The sequence below is a fragment of the Nannobrachium achirus genome (genome assembly GCF_963921795.1).
Source record: "Nannobrachium achirus genome assembly, chromosome: 19".
Classification (NCBI taxonomy): Eukaryota; Metazoa; Chordata; class Actinopteri; order Myctophiformes; family Myctophidae; genus Nannobrachium; species Nannobrachium achirus.
The window spans coordinates 7,238,185-7,243,847 of NC_137826.1; positions in this window are offsets into that span (position 1 = coordinate 7,238,185).

Here is a 5,663-nt window from a genome sequence, read left to right on the forward strand (position 1 = left end):
ATCGGGAGAGGCACAAGTGAAAATAGCCAATCAAGCTCACAACGAGTCGCTTCGCGCTGCGTTGTGAACTTGTTCTAGATCTGCTATTTTCGATTTAATTAACATTTGTCTCAGCGGACAACTTTTGACATCAAGAAAAGAGTTCGGCATAGGCAAGCTGCAGCAGCAGTCAAGTGTACTAGTACTCACCATCCAGAAGAATTATATTCCAAAACCAGTTGACAACAATCAACAGCAGATCGAGCAGCATATTTTGTCCCGTTTGTGTTTATCCATTTTCATACTGGACCAGTCAGTGAGCATTGCAAGATGACGCTGAAATGGACTGCAGACTGCGCCCCCGTTCGCAAAGTAATGTGTAGGCTAAACTGTTCTGATAATACAAATTGTTTTGGCTGTCCATTCATTCATCATGTATAACTTAAACTGCGCGCTAGTAGGCTTCCAAACCGATGCAGCTTAACATAACAAACCGACAACTAGGGCCAACCCAGCAACAACTATCGTTTCCTGTCTTACTTTCACAATAAAGTGTCTCCGGCTTACTTCCCAATGCAGCTTATTTCACGCAGATTATTATTAACTCATTAAAAGCCAACCCCGCGATGTCGCGGGAAAAGTAATAGAGTATCTATAGTGCCATCCACGCGATGTCGCGGGAAAAGTAATATATTACTGTAACGGCGAGTAAAAATACCTAGTACAATGGCCGACGCTCCGGAGACGAAATCCGCGCTGATTTGTCATCATCACGGCTCCACGAGCACACAATAGTCATCCCATAACATTGAGGTGGACGGCCGATCTCATCTTTAATGTCCATTATCTCAAAACTACACTTTAGAAGCTAGGATGGAGGCAGATGCTCGCTTATTTTACACAGTTATAAAAGCTCCCGGTCGGCCATTACACAACTCCACGTGGACACGCATCGGTTCCGGCGCACGATCCGATGACGTCAGACCGGAAGTACTTCCGGTCTAGACTTCTGGCCTTCAAAATAAGACAGCGGCCGTTAATGGGGCCGGGAGGGGGCACTCTGGACCCCCTAATCCGTTAATGTCCTGGGCTCAGAATGAGTTAACAGGAAACAGTGTAGCTTAACCCGTGTGTTTTTGTGCAACCAAGCGTGCATGGGAGAGAGAGTGATGAGGGTGAGAGAGAGAGACATTGAGAAACAGAGAGAGAGAGAGAAGTGCCGTTTTTTCTCCGTCTGACCGTCTCTCTCCCGATTTTGCTAGCCGAGAATTACTGGTGCTAGTCCAGAGAATAGGGGTGCTTAAGCGGCCAAAGCACCCCCCTAGAACCGCCACTGGTCTAGTTGTATTGTGCATCATTAATTAGATCATTTTCACATTTGACTAAATATGCTAATTATCTCATTAGTTATGCACAATACAACAATATACTTTGTAGAAATGGATTCTACAGGAAGAGTTACGTAAGGATCAACTGAGAAAAGTTTGGTAAACCCTTCTATCAATTTCTTATAGGGTTTTTCCTGTTATTTCCGCCCATGTGTCAAGTTATTTGACACATGGGTGGAAATGAAAATGAAAAAATCTGCTATGTACATTTTTGTATTGTGCATATTTAACCTACCGACGCTGTGGGTTTTTGTGTTTTTATGGTAGTTTTAAAGTGAAAAAAGTAAGTGGATCACTTTACCCCCTTGATTTCTCTGGTATGTCTCAGTTTACCCCAGTGCTGGGGTAAAGTGAGACCAGGGGCATAGTTCTGCCGATTTAAAATGACTCCAATACGGAAGTAAAACTTCCTATGATTGGCCACTAGTTGCGCTGTCAAAAATATATACTGTATATATTGCCACTGATTAGCGCTGCAAACCCTCCTTGATTCAGCAATGATCGTTATACAGTATTACAATGTCCTGCCAATCAATCAATATTTATCTCTCCTCCTCAGGAGACGAACCCGGACCATAGTTAAAGGAGCTATAGTCAACTTTTTCCATTGTAGTGCCGACACTTTGTTTACATCCTAGTCTATAGACTAGAATGTAAACAAAGTGTCGGTCTGACAATGGCCGCGTTTCCCAAAGCGATTTTGAGTGCTCGTAAGCTCAGGCATGGTCGTAGAGACCAAAATCGTCCTTCGCAGCCTGCGCAGGCACCTGTCAATCAAGAGCAACGAGGGCTTTCAGGAAACCGGTCGTCTCGTACAATGGAACCAAATAGCTGTGATGACGGTTGAATGCACACCTCAAACGAATGGCCATCGTAAGGAGGATTTTAGAAGCAAACACCTTTCCCGCAAGTTTCCCACGGGTGCTGCAGACGTGTCTGTATGATGGTTTTTTAAACTGAGCACTATATAACTAAGTATAACTAAGAAAGTTTATTTAAAAAAGCTATCTAAGTCTTGTGGATGGTAGAGTAGGCTATTCTACACACCTGCTATACAAAATAAACAAGTGAACTATATATTTATATTTATATAATAAATAAATAAAACATACAAAGGTGAACTATATTATGTTATGCGTGTCGCTTGCTTTGATATAGGTCTATAGGCTACTGAGAAATAGCGCACCACAACACACACTTACATAAAAAAGAACAAGCTGATAGGCTGCCTCATTTGTTAAGTGGGTCCGTGGACCAGTAGGGGTCCCCTCTCCCCAGCTAAAAGGCATGCAGTGATGCGTGAAAGCGGTGATAGAACTCGGATCATCCAGTCGCTAGTCCAACACACAACCCCTCGTGCCAACACGACTCAACGAGAACCAGTCCGCTCAGAGAGTCGGCTGGAACCAGGCACTCAGCATCCTACACTCTGAGAGGTAGCCTACAAATTTGAACCAATTGGTTCCCAACCTGCAAACCTCCAAACCAAAATACAACAACCCTGCGCCTCCTGCCCCTCGTGCGTCGTGCCAACACAACACTGAGGTAAAGATACAGGGCTGTTATATTTTAGTTTGGACGTTCGAAGCCAGGAACCAAATGGTTCCTAAATGCAACCCACATTTGGAGAGTGTAGGATGACGATCGCCCGGCTCAGCACACTCAGTGAGCGAGCGGACTGGTTCTACAGCGCTGAGTCTGAAATCAGGCTAGGAAGATGAGGGTCGCCCTATATATAATTATTACAGCCAAGACGGGGTGGACAGCAGCCTTAGTAGGTGAACACAGCAGGCTTAATAGCATGACGAGTTGTGAGTTGGACTAAGCATTGAGAGCCTCAGGTTCGACTCCCGCTTCAGCAGATCGAATGATATAGAGAGCCCCCCCGAGTATCATTTTGAGAACCAATACTCTAGTCTACAATAGGCCTACTGTCATATTAGGCCTAGCCTATAAAATAAAATAAATACATATTTAAGACGGGCAGTTAAGTCAATTTGTGCAGTCAGTTATGCCAACAGGCAACATGCTCAGCGCTTTGCAGCTTTGCATGTAGTTTGAAATTAAAACAAGGGGTTTGTAGTACAGTCAGTTTAGCTGCTACCAACAGCGCTAAAAGTGTGTTAATTTTCAGCGTTGTATGGTCTATTGATGGGCCGAGTACAATCACACAAACCAACAGCTGAAATTCATTTGGGAGCGCAGCTGCTGACGTCCTATCAATCGAAGCCCAGAGCCATTCAGGGAGAGTTGCATCATCTCCGTTCACATGGGGCCAGAGTTGGCAGAACTCTCTAAGGCCGGCTTTACACTGCAGTCAAATCCAGCCCAAATCCGATTTGTTCTCAAATCTGAACTTTTGGCCCGACTTTTCACACTGCATTTGCAAGTGACACAGATCTGATCTGTGCGTTCAGACAGCGTTAGCCCAAAGCTGCCCTGCGGCGACATGTATGCTTTGGTTACCGTGGTAACGACATAGGCGTCATGACGTTACGTCACTACGTCGACGCTGGTTGATTACGTTCTGATTACGTTCAGGAAATGCGACATAATAGACCATAGTAAACACGTTAATATTGTTTTTCTCTCTTCTTTTCTTTACTCTTGTGTTTCGCTCTTCTCTCTCGTTTTCACTGTTTAGCTCACGTATTTTCTCTCTTCTCTTTTGTTTTTCTCATGTGCACAGTGCGCTGTAATCAAATAGTAAATACTCGCGCTCTGTAATGATGTAATTTACAGCCGCGATCGGGTCGCGCTGCTCGCGCAGCAAGTGACGCTTGGGCCAGTTTGATGTGACTTGAATGTGACCTGCATATAAGTCAATGGGGAGGATGTGGTTGCTGCTTTCAGACTGAGTCAGATGTCCTCAGATCCGATATGGATCGGATTTGAAACTACCTCTGGATGTGGTTTTTCAAAATCGGATTTCATGTGACCTGAATGTGACATGTTTGGATTTAGACTATTTAAAAAAAATCGGATTCCACTTTTGAAGTGACTCAGATCTGATTCAGGCTAGATTTCAGTGGCAGTGTAAAGCCGGCCTAATACAAGGCTCTGGCCAGCCTACTGGCGTGCGAAGGCTGTTTTACGAGAGGCGATTACAAGCGCGTTTGAGAAACGCCATAATCGTAAGGACCGCAGCCGAGCGAAGGCCCTCGTACGACCTGCGCTTTGGGAAACGCGGCCATTTGGCCAAAATGATTATTTTATCATTATTTTACACTTTTTGTGGTCATTTTTGAATAGAAACACATATATGAAACTTATTTTTTTATAAAATATTTTCAAAAGATTATTTTTATTTTAGCATCCGTTTTTCAAGAAAAAGTTGACTATAGCTCCTTTAAAACTCATTCTGTGCCAAATGCCAAAATGGCTCCAAGGTAGCTGTGCCACGATTTTGTATGTTTTTCTTTACTATGCAATGAAAAAAAATGTTTTTTTTTTTTATAATGTTTTTCCCCACAGAAACAGACACAGTTGTTGTGATTCAGTGGCAAAAAGATTTTTGTCAATCAGACAAATGGTTCCAGAGATAGAGCTGTTTGAATGAAAAAATCAAACCTCGGTTCGAACTGAAGCGGTGAATTAGAGCAGTTCCAGATCTATGTTTTTGATTCAGATGGGTCCCAGGGACATTTTATGAGTCCCGTTTTTACTGGTGTGTTTGTGTATGGCTATATTCCTGTGTCTAGTGCACAGCATGCACTCGATCAGCACACAAGACATTTCAAGACTTGTCTTGAGTGATGATGAGCACATAAGATGGGGAAAAGCTTTGAAATTCACAGATAGTGACAGGACAAGTGAACAAGTGAATACAAAGTATGTTCCCCAGACCAGAAAGAGACACGTGTCTTTTGAAGGTATTAGGTGAAGGTCATGTGTGGGCTATGTGAGAGAAACAGGAAAATGGAAACCCATTTAAGATTTAATCAAAAACTTTGACTTTATGAGACCATAGCCAGACCTTGAGATAGTGTTAGTTTCATGCATACAGTATAAGGTGGTAGTATGCCTTGTGAGCTTGTGGCTTGTGTGAATAATGTTTGCAAGGTTTGCACAAAGCACTGAGCTTTCTCAGTGGATTTCACAAATGCTATAGCTCAAAACATATGTTTTTCTCCTTGTAGATCTAACTATATGTATTTAAGAGAACTGTATTTACTTGTATCTGTGTCATGAGAATTGTTGCTTCTAATAACGGTATCTGTAATTACTCTGTCGCTACCAGTGAATAAATGCTATAGCTCAAAACATATGTTTTTCTCCTTGTAGATCTAACTATAT